We start from the raw sequence: 19,787 nt of genomic DNA, 5'->3' as shown, positions 1-19,787 counted from the left end.
TCATGTGTATGGTATGTTTATCACAGGGTTTGGCACGTAATAAATGTTCAGAAAATACTAGCTAGTATAATATTGGTAGCAGAGTCTCTGTTTTCAGGCTTTGGTTCAGAAATAGAATGTGTGTTCCAACCTGAGTGAAAGAAAAAGACTGAAAAAGAAAAACTTGTAGTCACCGTTCTGTATGAACTGAAGTTATCAAGGCAGGCACTCAGGGAGACAAGGAAAAGGTACAGATACAGAAGTCAGATACTGTGGGAGATCAGGTCAAAATAACAGGGCAGCAATGCAGTAACTAAAACTGGGACAAAACAGATTTTAACTAGCAGCAAGTATGGCATGACGGATGGGGCCAAACCTGATAGAGATCAAGCTGGCTCAGCTATTGCTAGAGAAGGACTTTGGGAAGGGCAGACAGGCAACTCTTAAAAATATCAAAAGGGAAGTGCAGTAACTCCTTACCTATCCAGAGAGGGTTTATTCAGCAGTGTTTTCTGTCAATAAGTAGGCAGAAAAGGCTTCTGGGCAATCTCCATTATTGTCCTGCAACTCCTGAAACAAAATAGGTATCCTTTACTTTTGGGGAACTTTTTAATGCCCTCATTCAGATCCCATTTACTCTTACTTTACAAACAATTTTAATGGACATTTGTATTTGGCTACCTAGCCCTTAACAGAAGAAGGGAGAAACTTCCGGTGGTGGGAATTCAGTCAAAAAGAGGGGTACTATAGAATTATACAAAATGGAAGCAAGTCTTATAAAGCCTAGTGGTCTTACATCATTTCATGCAAAGGCAAATTGCCCACATGCCTCATAAACCAGCAAAGCACAGTATAGTAGTGGATGTGTATAAAGATAGTTTTTGAGTCCCCCTCATCATAATAAATAGTATCACCAACCACCCAGTGGATTGAGCAAAACCAAAAACAAACAAAAAAAGCCCCCCAAAACAAAAAACCCACAAGTCACTTTCTTTGCCTCATCCTACACACACAGTCATGAGCAAGTCTTCTCAGTCATCCAAAATATATTCCAGATTTGTTCTTCCACATCTCTACTTGCATTTGTGTCACCCGTGTCCAGGCCACAGCAATCTCTTCCCTGGACCATAGTAATGGCTCCTAACTGGCCTCCACCCAAGTGAGCTTTTAAAAGGAAATATTAGCTTTTGCTTTCTTCTGCCTCTTGGTTAGTGTATAGAAATACAACTGACTTCTGTGTGTTGATTTTATATCCTATGGCTGCTGAATTCCTGTGTCCGTTCTAGCAATTTTTTTGGTGGAGTCCTTTGGGTTTTCTACATAAGAGTATCAGGTCATCTGGGAAGGTCATCTTCCTAGCTGAATTGGATGCCTTTTATTTCTTTTTGTTGTCTGATTGCTGAGGCTAGGACTTCTAGTACTATGTTGAAAAACAGTGGTGAGAGTGGACATCCCTGTCAAGTTACTGACCTTAAGGGAAAAGCTCTCAGTTTTTCCCCATTGAGGATGATATTCATCGTGGGGTTTTTGTTTACAGCTTTAATGATATTGAGGTATGTTCCTTCTATCCCTACACTGCAGAGGGTTTTTATCCAAAAAATGATACTGTATTTTGTCAAATGCTTTTTTTCTCCTTCTATTGAGCAGATTTATATGCTTCTTGCCCCCAACCTTTTTAAATTAATGTGTTATATAACAATCCTGTAATTCTCCTTTTTGGTGGGGTCTTTGTTTGGTTTTGGGATCAAGGTAATACAAAACAGATGAACACAGGGAAAGGGAAGGAAAAACAAAATAAATAAGACAAAAATGTAGAAGAAGGCAAACCATAAGAGATGCTGAACTCTAGGAAACAAACTGAGGGTTGCTGGAGGGGAGCTGGGTCAGGAGAAGGGGTAACTGGGTAATATGGGCATTAAGGGGGGCACTTTATGGAATGAGCACTGAGTATTACATGCAACTGATGAATCACTAAATTCTATCTCTAAACTAATTAAAAACAACAACAACAGCAGCAACAGCAAATGTCAGCATGTCATTTCCCTGATTTAAACCCTTGGTGGCTTTCTACCACCCTAGAAGGAAAGTCAAAATCCAGGATTCTGCTCCTGAGAGGTAAGATCTAATTACAGCTTTCCTTGCCAGCTCAATTCACCAGTCTAGTCACTCTGTCCTGTTCTCTGTTCCTTGAATTCTCCACACCCCACAGAAACCCTTTGGACGTGGCCCTTCTCTTTTCCTGGAATGCTCACCTCCCAGATGTTTGCAGCCACCAGCTCAAATGTCACCTTGCTCCACAAGTCTACTCTGGTCGCTCAATCTAATGTAGCCACCCAGTTATTAGATTACTTCCCACTGTCTGAATATTTTGCATAGCATTTAACCCCACCAGACATTTCCTGTTTATGTCACAGAGCATCATCTCTCTCCCCACACAGGAAGGTGGTCTCTTCTCTCTCATTCACCCTGTGTCCTCAGTATATATAGAAGCAGTGCCAGGTACCTAATAAATGTATTACAAATATATGTGAAATGAACATAAATGAATAAATCCCCCCCCCCCCGTTTCATTAAAAAAAGGAAATCATCTACAAATCATAGAACACCAGTACTGGATACATGTGAGTCACTTGCAAGCCCTTCCCAGTAATCAGGTGCTGCTAATGGCTGAGAACCTTCACCGTGCCCAATGACAAGAAGTGTGAGTGTGTTCTTACAGGTGGGCAGCACAATGGAGAAGGTCTTTTAGAGACATGAATCTGGACAGTGTGTGCAGGACAGAATAGAGGGGAAAGGCAAGAGCCAAAGCCACCAGTCAGACATCTGTTTTATCTGTCCAGGTATGGAGTGCTGGGGCCTGAATGAGTTGCTGTAAAGGAAACAGATGCAAGGACCATGATGGTAGAAGAAATAACAGGGCTGGAGGCAGATTAGATTTGCAGCAAGAGCCACAAAGGAGACCACTGGGAACTCAGAATCTTGGCAATGATCTTGTCCCACTTACACAAAGTCTGCTCTATATAAGACTAATGATAGTGACAAGCTGCTGGATTTAATAGAGAACTATAGATTCATAAATTCATATCGCAGGATGTTCCTTTATAATTTGATTTTCCTTACATGACTATTGTGAAAATCATGCATTCTTTTAAAAGACCGGAAAGACTTACTTGATGTCAATAACACATGAACCAAAAATGTTAAAGTAATTATAGCTATGTGCTATATGAATACAATTATTTTTAATAAATTCAACAAAAACCAGCTGTTGGGTCTTTTCTGTCTTTTTAACACTTTGAGGTCTTGGCTGAGTTTTTTTACTTTACCTATACTTGGTGTGGTCTATTTTTTTGTGTGGCTGCTGTACCAAATTACCATAAACTTAGTAGCTTAAACACAGTTCTGGAAGTCAGAGGTCTGGCACCGGCCTCACTGGGCTACAGAGAAGGTATGGACAAGGCTGCTTTTCTTTCTGGAGTCTCTGTGGGGAAAATTCATTGCCTTGCCCTTTCCAGCTTTGAGAGGTGCTGTGGCTGGTGGCCCCTTCCTCCATCTTCAAAGCCAGTAACACTGTATCTTTCTAACCCTGCCTCCATCATTGAATGTTACTCTCTGACCACAGTTGGAAGAGGTTCTCCATGCCTCAGGACCCCTGCCATTAGACTGGGTCCACACAGAGCATCCAGGACAATCTCCCCATCTCCAGGTCCATAAGCATATGGCAAAATGTCCCTTTTGCCATGTAAGGAAGCATGTTTGTGAGTTCTGGTGGCTGGGGTACAGACATCTCTGAAGGGCCATTATTCTGTTAGCCACATGTGGTATCCCATAGTTACTGCTTTTACCTATTAAAAGGAATTTTTTTTTTTTTTTAAACATTGCCAGTTTCCTCTTTTGTGGCTGGATTCTCCAGTGGCTACTCCCTGTCATGGGAAGAAGAGGCAAACAAAAACTTGACTTGATCAGTTTTATTGCCAGAGTTTTAGAAAGGTATTTTATTTCATTTATGTGTACCCCACCTTGTCCTAGGAGGACTTCAAGGACCATTATGAGCCCTTAAGAACATGACATGGAGGATATGTCAGGTGCAGAAACATAGCCTCCTCTCTTTCCCTCTTTTCACGAGGACCCTCTTGTAACAGTAGAGCACAAAGGAGCCTGAAGTTGAGGGAGACGATAAAACATAATACTGGCACCTGCCTTATGGGAGAGTTGTGAGGATTAAATGAATTATATTCAACTAACTTATTCATGGGAGGATCCTAACCCTCAAAGCAAGGTCTGTCATATACATTTTTAAATAATATATGTTTTTTAAAAAAAACATATTATTGTGATGATTTTAGAAGTATGCCTCAATGAACAAAGGTCAAATATTTTCCTCTTAGGGGTATAATTTGTCTCTTCATTGTACCCTCTTGGGGTGTTCTAGTACCTCATGGGTTTCATTATGACCTGCATGTTCTCATTCCTACGTGAATCATCAAGTTAGCCCATGTCTCTCAAGGTGTCCAAACTTGGGGGAACAGGGGACATTTCACGCCCCAGAACTCTGCAACATCAGATCTGGCCTGCTCTCCTTTCAAGGAGAGATTCCATGATATTTAGAAATTTAAGAGTTTGAGTGGGAATCCTAATATCACCCTCCCCGTATTGCTCTGTAGATTCAAGATAAAGTTAACATCTCCTGTCACTCTGATAGAGCCACTCTTGTCTTCTTCTTCTTCCCTCTGTATTTCCCAGGGATTCCCCGATGGCTTTTTCTAGCCTGTGTGCTCAGCACAGCTCCCTGGTAATCTCCCATTCAGCCATGACTTTTCCATGAAAAAGATATTGCCCTTATCTCAATCCCATTTGTGCACGCGCGTGCATACACACACACACACACACACACACACACACACACACAAAAACCAGTATGTCCTGTCCCACAATTCAGAGTAAAATAAGGCTGTATCACCTTTCTATTTTGCTTGAATACTCAAACACCCTCATACCCTATTTGCAAGAAGTGGTATTTTGGGAAATCCTCAAATCTAACTAAACCTCCCAGGAGTTTGCAGAGGGCAACAATATTCCCAACTGCCCCTTCCCACTGCCCCTTCCATGGGCCCAGGGCTGCCGTGTCTTCTACCTGGTGTCCCCATGGGGGCTGGTTCTGCCCCATCCTTGCAGTGCTTGCTTCTTTATTTGGACTCTGAGGTTCTAAGTCTTTCAGATGACACCTTGTTCTCAGGGATGCTCCCCTTTTCAGGCTTTTCATTTCTGATGGTCCAAAAAAGAGCTACTAGGATGAAAAATGCACTGTGTAGAGACCAGTTCTGTGTCAGTGTGATATGATATTAATGTCTTGATTTCAGGTCATCAGCCCAGATGTCCTCTATGCATGAGGTTGATTTATTTTAGGAACCTCATAGCCCTTCCCTAATCAGGCCTCAGGGAGCAGTTGGAACCTTGGCCCCATGTCTTCCAGAATGCCTTCAGCTCTTATTCAAATCAATTATAATCTTCCTTCAAAATCAGTTTCCTCAAGTAGCAGTCTGCTATGTGGACAAAATTCCCAGATGCCCCAAACCCAGCACACCAATTGCCTTTAGCGCGATTCTAAACTACTGGAGCCACTTAAAGCCAGAGGGGAGATCTGAGCCTTTCTTGATAATGGATGAAAGTCTGAGGACAAAATCAGATAATGCAGTGCGAGCTATTTGTATAGAATACATTCTTTTTTTTTTTTTTTAGATAAATTGTTTTTTTTTTTTAAGATGTTATTTATTTATTTGACAGACAGAGATCACAAGTAGGCAGAGAGGAAGGCAGAGAGAGAGAGAGGGGAAAGCAGGTTCCCTGCCGAGCAGAGAGCCCGATATAGGGCTCGATCCCAGGACCCTGGGATCATGACCCGAGCCGAAGGCAGAGGCTCCAACCCACTGAGCCACCCAGGCGCCCTTGTATAGAATACATTCTTATTTGAAATGGCTAAACATCAAAATACATTTCTTCCATTTCCTCTTTTGTCTGATTTGGGTGATCTCTGGAAGATTTAAATGACTGAGGTGTGCATGCCGAGGTATAGATAATATAACTTTTCTTTAAATATGTTGGTTGTTGACAGGGCTTTCAAAAAGATATCTTGATATAGAAATTCCATTCTCTCCTCGGATACAAATATTTGTTCAAAGCAAATTGCTAGCAGATGGAGGTCCTTAAGACCTCCCACAGCAAGAGCCAACTGTTGCTGTTGTGGATAAGTGATGCTCAGAGTCCAAAGACATCAACCTGTGCCCTCCCTTGTGCAGGATGTATCATCTACCATTACTTGTGTATTATAGCATAGAGACCTAATGCTTTATGGCACGGATTTGAAGAAGCTGGGAGAAACAGACTCCACTCACCAGAATTTCATAAACTGTTTAACAGGAGAGGCTGATCCCTGGCAACAATATTCGTGGCCGTCTTAATCTCCAGACTGGTCTCCACTGGTCTTTTAGCCTGGAGCTTATTGAAAAACCTCAGTTCCCTCTCAGAGGAAGAACTGATCAGGAGTCATCTCTCTTGGACGCTGAATCCTGTATGCCTAAGCCAGGGAGAGCAAACAGATGCCATCTAAAGGGCCAACTCTGGTCAATCACGGATTCGCCCTCCGCATCTGCATCTGCATTGACAGCCAAGAGTCATGTCTGCTTAGGCCCGAAGGGGCTTGCACGGGGGTGCCTAGCTTTGTCTCGCTCACCTGGGTGTCCCCAGGGTCTCCCTCCAATGGTGCCCAGCTGACAGAAGGCATTCAGTCAGAGTCTGGTGAGTAAATGAGGGGCTGGACTAATTAATCTATCACCTCCGGCTTGTATCTTTGAAAAAGTGCAGGGTTGTAGACATCACACTACACAAGAAGATGTTAGTTGCAGGACCATCAACTCCCTGGTTAGGGCTCTTTCCCAAGGAGTCTCAATTTCCCTATCTGCAAATGAACAGGAGACCCACCCTGATGGATCAACAGGTGAGGTAATGTGCTGTGCTGAGAAAACCCTGTGCCATATGTATCTGTGGAGGGGAGTCCATCAACTCGGCCTTTCTCGTTAGCTTTTCAGAATGAAGCCACTTCTTTTAGCCTGACTGACACTTCGGACCTCCTAGAGCTGTACCTGATTATTTTTCAGGGGCAACCCCCTCCTGGAAACCATCTTGGAAAGGAGGGAGGAAGACCAAGAAGTAGAATCTCCGGAAAGGTAGTTTGCAGCAAATAGAGTCAGGGGTGATGAAATTGTTAACTCCTGGGCCAGATTACACAGTGAACTTTACAATAACATAATAAAAGGAGAACATGAAAAATCTAAGTGCTACACGGTGACATTTAGATATAAGAGGTTTCCAGAGGTATCTCCTTGACAACCAAAGACACTGGGGAGGGAGTGTAACCTTCTGTAGCCTGTTTCTGTCAAAACAAACTATCACTTCATTACATCTGTTCTAGGTGGGGGGCCTATCTGTGTTCCACAGAACATCATATTTATTCATTAGGGCTGATTTCCTACTCTGTTTAAATGATTCAGAAATGAAAATCCCAGGATGTTAGAAATTCACATTCAAACTTTTTCGGGCAGCGCTGCAGCTCCTCAATGATAGGCGCCATCTATTTCTCATTCTTTCTCCTCTGCTCAAACCTCTCCAAAAGCTTTCCAAGCACTTAGAATAAAATCCCAAACTCTCGTAATGCTGATGAGGCTTGAATGATCTAGCTAAGCCTTACTTTTCCACAAGCCTCTGCTAAGTGCCTGCCTCTCACCCACGCTGCTGTGGGCACACTGTTCCTTAAACCATGATCCCCCACCCCCAGGCTCCTGCATGTGCTGTGTCCTCCCCCAGGAGCCCACGCTGCTGTGGGCACACTGTTCCTTAAACAGCGATCCCCCTGCCAGACATTTGCATGAACTGTGTCCTCCCCCAGGAATACTTTTCACCTAGAGATTCACAAGACTCTCTCTCAGAAGACTTTCTCTCTCTGTCCCTTGGTGACACGTTCTGTTACCAAAGAGGACTTCCCTGCCATTCTGTTTGAATTAGCAGCTCCCCTCCCATCATTATCAGTTCTGTAAGTTTTTCAATGTTTTTCTTAATTGCTTTTACACTGTCTGACATCGTTTTACATATATGTGTATGTACATATTTACATATAAACATATATATATAAGCATATATATATATTTATTTTTTTTATTTATTTATTTATTTTTGCTTTTGGCTTCTCTTCCTTTCTTTATCAGAATGGAAGCTCCAAAGGCGGGCACTCTGGTTGGATTTCACTGCTACATCCCCACTGCCTAGAGGTACCAGGTATGCACTAGATCAAATGTGCTGAATGAATGAATAAACCGTCTATGCAGCCTGCTATGCCGTCGTGTTCATCCCTGTTCCTGTCCCTTCTCCATGCCCTCACACACGCCGGTCCTTCCCCCTAGAATGCCTTTTCCCTTGTTCCTGGTTCCAGAAGGGATTCTGCCCACTACACAGAGTAGAAGTGACTGGGGGAAAAAGGGGAGGAGGAGCTTGCCAGAAAAAGGTTGCAGGAGGAGAGAACTGGGACAGGAAACACAGGGAGAACTGAGGGAATAATTGGAGAGAAGAAGGAAAGGAGTGAGGGAGACACAGAGCAGTCAGTGTCCCCAGCCCCAGGCTCATGCTCAGATGTGCATCTCTGCCTTGGCTGTGTTGCCAGCATCTAGGATGCAGACCTCCCACCTGGCCTGTCTGCTCACCTTCCTGTTAACCAAAGTCTTGTCTTCCCTTCCCTTCCCTACGCTTCCCTTCCCTTTTCTTCCTTCTCCTCTCCTCTCCTCTCCTCTCCTCTCCTCTCCTCTCCTCTCCTCTCCTCTTCTCTCTCTCTCTCTTTCTTATTATTTTAAGGGAAAGGTGGGAGAGGGAGAGATCATTTTGAGCAGATTCCCTGCTGAGCACATAGCCCAAAGAAGAAGCAGGGCCCGATTTAATGATCTGAAATCATGACCTGAGCCAAAATGAAGAGTCAAACGCTTGACTGACTGAACCACCCTCAACTAAGTCTTTCCTATCTCTTTAATGCCCACCCGAATGCTCCCTACCCAACTCCTTAGAGTTCATACACTCCTTAATCAGGTCCAGCATTAGAGAGGGTTTTGGGCTTCTTCCAATTTTTTTTCCCCCTTCAACGAGATAGTAAACTTCTTTGGGAAGCAAAAGTGTATAGACTTTTGAGGTATGTTTGAATCTTGATGCTAACACTAGTACTGTATTTCATTGAGTCTAAACCAATGTAAGACACAGCATTTTATAAACCACTAAAAACAGAAAAATACTGTGAGTTAACTATAAGACAGGATCGATTGTAAAATGCATCCTGGCAGAGATCTGAGAATATGAAAACGTTATGTCAGAGAATTGGTGAAATACGGAGGGTATGTGGTCTTAGATGAGTGGCTAAACCTCTTTGAATTTTAGACTTTCTTTTTTCTTTTCTTTTTTTTTTTTAATATAAATTCAGGTCTATTTTATTCCAGGATTGGGGTTCTTTTTTATTTATTTTTATTTTTTTTATTTTTTATAAACATATATTTTTATCCCCAGGGGTACAGGTCTGTGAATCACCAGGTTTACACACTTCACAGCACTCACCATAGCACATATCCTCCCCAATGTCCATAATCCCACCCCCAATTTTGGACTTTCCATTTGTGAAATGAAAACCGTACTTTTCATTCATTCACCAAGTATTTGTTGAGTGCTTACTGGCTGTAATTTTTTAGTTGAAAGGAACAGGAACTGGCTCTGGATAACTTCAGCAACAGGAGATTTACTGGAAGGGTATTGGGAGCTCAGAGAATTAAGGAGAGGCTGGAGAAACGGACACCAGAGCAACACTGAGGCTTAGGAAGTGGAAACTATGGCAACAGTCTGCCACCAGGAGTGGGGTCTGGTTAGGACAGAGGAGCTGGGCAAACTGAGGTCTGGGCAATCTGAGGAGCTGCTGATGGATGGAGCCTGCCCTCTGGTGTAGGGAGCCCAGCCAACATCTGCCCCTTTTGACCTCTTAAGTAGGAGACAAACACCTGAATTCACCATCCCATGGAAGCAACACACAACCGGAGAGAGAGAACGCCCCCAACGTCATTTGGGCACTGTCAGGAAGGGAGGGTAGATGGGATGGAAGATATGTGGCAAAACAAAAGGGAGGAGAAAGATAAATATCACAGAGAGCTCCTAATATGTGCCAGGCATGATTCCCCAAAATAGTCATGGTTCCTGATTTCCGTAGGGTTAATATCCAGTAAAAGATACAGGAATTACAGGGTGGGCGGGTGAAGATACTGTCAATGAAGAGGACAAGAGATTACTGTGAGAGAGAAAAGATGGGGGGACGTCCTGCTTGGCTAAGTCCTGCGACCCATTCTCAGTCCTCATTTTACATGAACTGTCAAAGCCTAGGCATGGTTGATCACTCCCTCTCTGTGAACCATTTTCTTCACTTGGCTTCAAGGAGATGGAGTCCTCATGGCTTTCCTCCTTCTTCACTAGCTGTTCCTTCACCTTTGCTAGATGCTTCATCACCCCAGCTCCCAGTCCTTACGTGCTAGTAGACCCCAGGGCTCAGCCTTCAGACTCCTACTCCGTCTATACCCACTCCTTTGGTTAAGTCCATCCAAGCTCACAGTTGTAAATAATGTCTGTGCAGTAAAGACTGATGAATGTGTTTCTCCAGTTAGAACCTTCACATCAAACGCCAGACTCCTGTATCCGGCTCATGTCTTCACATCTCCACTAAGGTGTCCCATCAGAGGTTCAAACTGATCATTTCGAAATTGAATTCTTTGTCAAGGCTGGGAATATATAATTATAAGTCTGCAGATAGCAATTGTACACGTTTCAGTAGATTAGGAAAAGCGACTAAACAGAGAGTAAATGAATTCAATGCGGAGTGTTAGGAAGGAGCCGATTTTCCAGTGTTTGTGTTCCTTTTAGGAGCTTCCTCCCTCTCCATCTTCACGGTTTACCTGTCAAATCAGACAAGAGTATTGCCGAAGGACTCTGTCTTTCTGTAAATGCAATTGGAAGGAAAAATTATCAAAGAGGAGCACTTGCCATAAGGCATAGCTTCAGGGGACCTGGAAGGGAGTCTGCCATCTTGCTGTCACTCTTAGGAGGTCATGCCTAGAAAGCTGCCTGTGACCAAAGCTAGAAAAGGGTAGGGCCTTAAGGGAGGGAGATTGGGGGGATAATATGCCCATAAGACCACCAGGAATTGGGTGCTTGCTTTCTACCAGGACCGTGTTAGTCCCCCCTCATAGGCAAGCATTATCCAATTTCATATTTGGGCTAACCGCATGAGCTTGGTGCGAATCCACCCACCATTCTACAAGGGAAGAAGGAGTCTCAGAGAGGTTATGTGAGGCTTCCAGTGCTACTCGTGGACTAAGACTAAGAGCACTTTGAGTTAAGGGGCTTTTTTGTGATCTGAAGCACTAGCCCCAGAGAATGCACGTACACACACAAGCCTGTCTCCTTGTAAGAGGTCACAGAAGGATCTTGCTCATAAGGCTGCCTCCGCCTGTGCATGTTTCCTGGAAGAACTCCGCGGACTGGGCTGTAATCGCACTGATCTGACTAAACTCTGGCTGTGTGCCCCTAAAGAACCCACCTGGATGTAGTGCAGAAAGGTATGGTTTCTAAATCTGGGCTTTTATAAAGAAATATTGCCATCTGGTGGACACCTGCCCACACTTCTTGAAAACTGAAAATTCTCAGAAACAAGGGGAAGAGTGCCGTTTTCTGAACTTGAGCTGTTCTCTTGTAGCTTCAACTCTTTTGTCCCCAGTTGTGGGACCCTTATATGTACTGCATCATTAAATAGGCTTATTTTTTTTGTGCACTCACAGCAGTGTTCAGAATTGACGTTCATCTAAAAATAACATGACCACTATCCACTGCCTCTACCACTAAATCAAGTCCTCACATTTTCACCATCACGGTAAAGGCATCTCCATCAACCCAGCTGTTTAATCAAGCAACCTGCGAATTATTTTTGATACCTTCTTCTTCCTTACCTGCCCTGCCCCTCACCCTCCATCCCAACATACAGTACCTTATCAGTGTCTTGTCAGTCCTATCTCAAAAATATACTTCAAAGCTATCCACCAATCTCTCCATTCCTTTGGTTACAATGCTGGTTCAAACCACCATCTCTTGCTTGGACTTATACAGTAGGTTCTTAACTGATTTTCTTGCTTCTTATCTGGGTTCTGCCTGTATTGTGAAACTCAGTTCACATCATTCTCCCACTACTGCTCTGCATTCCAGTGACACCACTGTCTTTGGATTTATGTAACATCCCAAGCTCCTTTCCACCTCAGGACCTTCACACGTGCTGTTCTCATTGGCTGAGTTGCTCTGGGCCCTGTAGCACTTGAATATTACCTATTCATTTTTCAGGTATGAATTGGAAGTACTTGACTCTCAGTATAAATTATCTCCATTTTTCTTTATTATGACATCTTTTTAATTTTTTTCTTTTAGGGAACATTACTTTTTATAATTATACATTGTATAGATTTGTAATTATACATACATCCATGTATTTGTTTTTTAAAAAGATTTTTCAGTTCTTCACCTACCTTATGATTGTGAGTTCCATGAAGGAAAGAGTCATACCGTTTAGTTAATCTTTGTATCCTTGGTGCCTAACACAGAGTTATATGCATAGATTATTTTTTAAAAGATTGGAAGCTTATTCTAGTTATTTATTTATTTATTTATTTATTTATTTGACAGACAGAGATCACAAGTAGGCAGAGAGTCAGGCAGAGAGAGGGAGAAGCAGACTCCCTGACGAACAGAGAGCCCGATGCGGGGCTCAATTCCAGGACTCCGGGACCATGACCGGAGCTGAAGGCAGAGGCTTCAACCCACTGAGCCACCGAGGAGCCCCTGAACGCTTATTCTTATGATCAATATTACTGCCATTGTTAATAATAATACTACCCCATTTTATTTTAGTGTGTGGTTTATTTTTTATTTTTATTTTTTTATTTTTTAGTGTGTGGTTTATTAAAAGTGCTGTTGTTTGGGGTGCTTGGGTGGCTCAGTCAGTTAAGCATCTGACTCTTGGTTTCAACTCAGGTCATGATCTCGGTGTCATGAGATAGAGCCCCATGCGGGACTCTGTGATGGGCATGGAGCCTGCTTGGGATTCTTTCCCTCTCTTCCTCCCTCTGCTACTCCCCCCAGTCCCCTGCCCACTCTCTCTCTCTAAAAAAAAAAAAAAAAAAAAAGTGCTGTTGTTATATCACCAAAGAGGATATATACCGGGATGCCTGGGTGGCTCAGTTGGTTAAGCCGCTGCCTTCGGCTCAGGTCGTGATCCCAGGGTCCCAGGATCCCAGCAGCCTCGGATCGAGTCCCGCATTGGGCTCCTTGCTCAGTGGGGAGCCTGCTTCTCTCTCTGCCTCTGCCTGCCACTCTTGCCTGCTTGTGTTCTTTCTCTCTCTCTCTCTCTCTCTCTCTCTGACAAATAAATAAATAAATAAAATCTTAAAAATAAAAAAAGGATATATACCTGGTGCTATGACTGAATGTTTTCCCTCCACATTCACATGTTAAATCCAAATGCCTGAGGCAGTGGTATTAGGAGGTGGGCACTTCAGTTGAGTCCTGGGGTAGAGCCTCATGAAGGGATGGATTAGGGTCCTTATGTAGCCCTTTCTTTCTGTCATGTGAGGATACTAAGAGAAGATGGCCATCTATAAACCAGGAAAGGGCTCTTAGTCCTCATTCAGAGTCCAACCATGCTGACTCCCAGCATCCAGAACTGTGAGGAAATGAATATTGATTGTTTAAGTTATCCAATCTATGGTTTTCTGCTATAGCAGCCCAAACTCAGACAAATGGCAAGTAAACACATGAAAAGATGTTCAACTTTATTAAATGTTAATAATCTCTTTACCTGAGGAAATAACTTTTCACTTGTGTTGTCCTTTGCAGTTATATCAAACTGCATGCCTTTGTCACAGCCACTCCTGCCCAACAGAGTGCCTACTTTCTCCTTTATGCATAACCAAAGGGCCCACTGAAGCATGTTCCAGACAAGAGCTGTTCTTTCCCACCAATAAACCTCCTAGAATAATGTTTTCAAATTAGGTTCCCAACCCATTGGTGAGTCAAGAAACCCACTGAGTGGGCTGCAACTGACATTGATTTAAAAGATGAACTAGAGAAAACCAGCCACAAGAGATGTTTGCAATATTGGCATTTTTATTTCCATGAAACATAAACATTCAGAAGGGTACCTATGTTTCCTTCTCCCCACTTGTCTACCTCAACCCACAGCTTTCAGGGGAGAGAGCATTCCTACCCATACCACAGCCACTCTGTAGGCCCCATCATAGCTGGCCCAAGGAGGAATCGAGAAGGTACTAGCTAGTCCAAAAGGCTGGAGCCTGACTCTACATCCCTGTGAAGCAGGAGGTAAAAATGGTGCTCGATGTGAGCATCCTTTTCTTCTTCATGCAGCTGCGAGTGGTGGCAGTCTCACTCTGGGTGTTCCTTGAGAGTAGGCCTAGCAATCCTTGTGCTGTCTGTTCAGATTTTTGGTCTGCAGCGTGAAGGTGTGCGGGGCCAGCCCTTTACTCCTGTGCAGTGGGTTAGGTGAGTGAATTAGAACCTGCTGTTCAGGTCTTGCTGTTCTAGACTCAGCCAGTCTAGAGGGAGTAGAAACTCCATCTTGGCTTCTCCCTCCAGCACAGCTAACCAGACATCCCTTCCCATCAAATACATCTAGTTCTGTGTTTTTGGATTGACTATCAATGTAGATATTTAGCTCCCTTTACAGGAAGCCTTGGAGGTTTGTGGCACCAGAACTCCAAACTACCTACAAGAAATACCCAAGGCCTTGATAATATGTAAACTAGGAAATGATTATGAAATATGTAAATTTCATGAATATTTAAAAACTTATTTGCTGTAAGACTTTAGGCAAGTTTTTAATCTTTATTAGTCTTGCATTTTTAATATAAGGTAGTAGACTTGATATGTCATCCAGAGTGACAGTGACAATGCCCAGCTCATAGGGCGTTAGTAGAGATTTCATAAGATAATGCAAACAAAGAACAGTGTCTCACACACATAGCACATAGGTGTAATGACTGGGAATATCTCATCATGGATATCAAAGCAAGAAAAATGTGAAGGTCAATAGTAAAAATAAGAGAAAAATATGATTCAGGGAAGAAGAAAGTTAAATGAGACATACTCTTAGGGCCAAGAGAAAGGGAAAAAAAAATGAGTCGTGAGAATAGAGACCTAGAAATATTGAATTTTATGTAAGTTCTCTGGGATATCATTCTAAAGTCAAGCCATACAGCCTCCCAGAGATGGGACTATCAGACCATCAGAACCTGATACTACCACCATGCAGGCAGGTGCTGTCTTTGCCTGTCAGGTAAGCAACTTTGTGCCCGTATGGAGGGTTAGTGACACATGGTTAAACATAATTAAGGGAACGCAGAATTAGCTCTATTCCTTCCCCAGATCCCACTAAAATAACATGAGATGAAAAACAGCACACAGCATACCTCACAGGAACAAGGAAAATGAGAGAGAAGACTAACACGGGCAAGAAAGAGTACATGATGGTGAGTGCTGTGAAGGGTGTAAACCTGGCAATTCACAGACCTGTACCCCTGGGGATAAAAATATATGTTTATAAAAAATAAAAAATTAAAAAAAAAAGAATAGCCATAAATTTAAAAACAAGAAGAAAGAAAGAAAAAGAAAGAAAGTACATGAACAAGCGAGGCCAGCTGACAGCAGAAGAAAGCAAGCTAAAATCCAAATGTCTGCAAAGGGGAGGGGTAAGCTAATACAGAGCCAGCTGGTTCATCCACCGAGATCCAGAAAGACTCAGGAATTGGGGGCACCAAGTATTTTTGATGATAGGGATGTGAAGTGGGCCTCAAAACTGGATTGGTTGAATCCACATTCCTGCCACTTCCTTTTGCAGCCAGCTAGCCAGCCAGCCATCCACTTTCCCTCCTTTAGGCAGAAGACTGGAAATGTATTCTATTAGAGTATAAGCTCCATGAGGGCAGGCATTTTCAACTATTCTGATTGCTGGTGGGTTTGATTGCAAGCACCTAGAAGTATGCCTGGCACCAAGTGCTAAGGAGATACCAGGTAAAGAGTTTGTTGAATGAATAAGTGATCAGAAATCCAAAGAGTATGGAATGAGCTGCAGATTAGTAAAGGTACTCAAAAAGAAAGATAAAGTAAGAATCTAGATTTTAAAAGCAAAACGAAACAACAAAAATCATGATGAGATCTGCAGGTTCCTAGAATGCTGACAGTCAGGCTTAACCCTTCCCCACCCCCAAAGAGTGTATCTGAGTTCCTTTCTGGTGTATCTGAACAGTCTAAGAGAAGAGACCTACAGAAACCCACAGAGGCCTGCAGTTAAAGACCAAATGTCTGCTGCATCACCTACCACAACCACTGTGTAAGCCCTACACGTGTGTGCACGTGCACACACACACACACACAACACACGTGTGTGCATGCTCAGAGGTTCTAATCAGAACTAGCCAAGCATCAGTAAGCTTTTGAGAAAAGCTGACATGAAAAACACAGATAAAAACAAGGGACTGGACATTTTTTAAAAGAAAAACAAAAAAGAAACAAGAGAGACTGTGGGGGAAAAAAAAGAGAAAACTCCAAAAAGGAAATAATACTTTCCCAGAGATGAAAAGATATTGCATCCCTATAACCAGAACATTTATTTTTTATTTATTTTTTATAGATTTTTTTTTAAAGATTTTATTTATTTATTTGTCAGAGAGAGAGAGAGCGAGCGAGAGCGAGCACAGGCAGAGTGGAAGGCAGAGTTAGAGGGAGAAGCAGGCTCCCTGCGGAGCAAGGAGCCTGATGTGGGACTTTATCCCAGGATGCTGGGATCATGACCTGAGCCAAAGACAGCTGCTTAACCAACTGAGCCACCCAGGCGTCCCCAGAACATTTATTATTAAAAAATAAAGTGTGTATATGGTGGATGGGGAGAGAGATGCGGCATTCAGAGAGTAAAAGAGGTTTTTCTTTTTTTTAATGCCAAGAAGACAAAACCTATCAGTAACACCATCATCAGAATGTATATCTCTTAGAGAAGAAACTTACAACAGGTGTTTACACTTTGGGGGAAAAGTATTGAAATAATTAATAAAATTTAATTTGAAAATTTCACAAGTATTATTCATAGAGTATACAATACCATTAATATAACACTGAAATGCTTGTATACAAAATAACAATATTTTATTTAGTTTATTTAGTAGGCTCCAGGCCCAGCATGGAACCCAATGTGGGGCTTTAACTCACAACCCCAAGATCAAGACCTGAGCTGAGATCAAAGGTCAGACCCGTAAACAACTGAGCCACCAGGTGCCCCAACAATACATATTTTATAAGGACACACACAAATGAAAAGATACACATCAGAATTAGAATGTTTGTATGTGAACAGGGGAAGGGAATGGGATTAAGGTAGGGAACAGGGTAAAAAAAAAATGGAGGTATGAATAAAAAAATCTATCAATCAAATAAGAGAAGATCCATGCATAAATTAATAATAAGAGTAAGTCATTGAGGAAAGTCATGAGAGATATGATTAGCTGAAGCTTTTGCACCAGAGTTAAAAGAGAGAGTGTCCCTATGTTATTTACAGTTCTTTTGGTTGGAAATAACAGAAACCCAACTTGTACAAGAATAAACAAACCAAAAGCAATGAGCTGGCTTACTGAAGATAATAGAGGTAGTCAGCTTCAGGAAGGTTTGGAACCAGACTCAGATCATGTTGACAACTCTCAGGTTCACTGTCCCAAAACTCAGTGGCTTAAAGTAACCATTTGACTTTGTTCATGTGTGTGAGGAATTCAGGTAAGGCTCAACTGGACAGTTAATTTCTAATTCACTTGGTGTCAGGTGATGTCTGGCCACGCCAGAATTTTCTCTTCTATGACAGTTTCTTCATTCATGTCTGGTGCCTTGGTGCTCCTTGTCCTGACTCCTATACACACACACACACACACACACACACACACATCTCTCTCTCTCTCTCTCTCTCTCTCTCTCTCACATACACACTATGCATTGTAGCTTAGTTTTTACTCAATTGCTATTGCTGTAAACTGCTTTTATAGTAAATAAACTGGCACATCTAAAGTTCCTTATTTGCATCATCTCTTCAGTAATTCAGTCTGTTAACATATATGGATGGAGTATAGAGAAATATTCACGACCTCGCAATTATTGTTCAGGGGCCATAGTTTAATCTCTAAAAGAGGCTAACGGGCCTCATAGAGTAGAACTAAGTATATAAATCTTGGCTAAAAGCAGACCATGTTCTCCTGAAATGGGAGGGCCTGTAGGCAAAGTTCAGTGCATTATAAAATTTTGATGCATTGTACAAATGTGAAGGTTTATTAATAATTATGGAGCGACCACTGTGTCTGCATGAAAAAATTCCCTTCTTTTCAATGTCAGCATACTATTACAGTTCTTCTCTTACACTGAACCTATAGAAAATTTGGGAGTTTTGTTTCTTGTTTGTTTTGGCAGAAGAATGGAGCACAGTTTGAGATTACTTGTAGGAAGAGTAACCTGGACTCACGTAAGGGGAATTGGGAGGAAGACTCAATCTGTGATCTCTAAATTTTTTATTGTGTACTTCATCAGTAAGGACTTTTGAGTGTGTGGTCCAAACATGTGTGTTTTTATTTACATATTATCTACCTGAACTACTGCACTAACAGAAGGAAAAGACACATAATAAGCGTAGCTATAATTTCTAATGTTTTTATCGTGCCCTCAGTTGACTATCTTGGAGACTAGAGTCAGAAAGACAGTGGAGAGACCTTTGCAATTATCAAGTGAAGTTTATAAATATATTTTTTAAGATTTTATTTATTTGAGAGGGATTGTGAGAATGAGGGGGAGGAGGGGTAGAGGGAGAAGCAGGCACCCCACTGAGTGCCCAACAGAGGACTTGATCCCAGGACCCTGGGATCATGACCTGAGCTGAAGGCAGAAGTTTAACCAACTGAGCCACCCAGGCGCCCTCAAGTGAAGTTTTTAAGAAAATAACTCACTTGTCAAGTTCATCATTAGGATACTTACTAATTTAAGGATGTTAATAAAGATGGGCTTTCTCTTTTAAGGAGGAGTAAGCATGCTGTTATGGGGTAGAGTGCTGAACACTGGTCCCAGTGTTAACCAGCCTAAGAAAAGAGGTCAGGGTGACAACTGCACTGTGAAACATAATTAATATTTGTAAAGGGCTTAGGGCCAATCAGATTAGAGGCAGGGTCAAAGGCAAGATTCATTATTACTGCCAGGTTTCTGAATTCCAAGCCGATTCCAAAAATGTGACCTAATCTACCAAAAGCTTTGGCAGATTTACAGAGTAGCTTGACTGAAGTTGCCAGCATTGTACCCCACAATGTCCTCAAATTACAAATAATAGAATTTGGCATATGTCCATCGAGCCCCAGAATAAGAGCCTCTGCTCTCAACAAAATGTTTAATTTCCCTGTTCGGCATTCAGAGCCTCGCATTAATGGTCCCAGTTAGCTTTCATTCATTCCTTCAACATTTCACGAGTCCTGTTGTACATCAGGCAATGCCATAAGAGCTGAGGACCAACAGTAAACCAAACAGACATGCCCTCAGGGAGCTTATAGCCTACTGAGGGAGACAGACCATACAAAAAAGGAAATGTACAAAACAATGTTAGATAATGATTAAGT

Source organism: Mustela nivalis (assembly GCF_964662115.1).
Source record: "Mustela nivalis genome assembly, chromosome: 10".
Taxonomy (NCBI): Eukaryota; Metazoa; Chordata; class Mammalia; order Carnivora; family Mustelidae; genus Mustela; species Mustela nivalis.
This window is presented reverse-complemented; position numbering follows the sequence as displayed.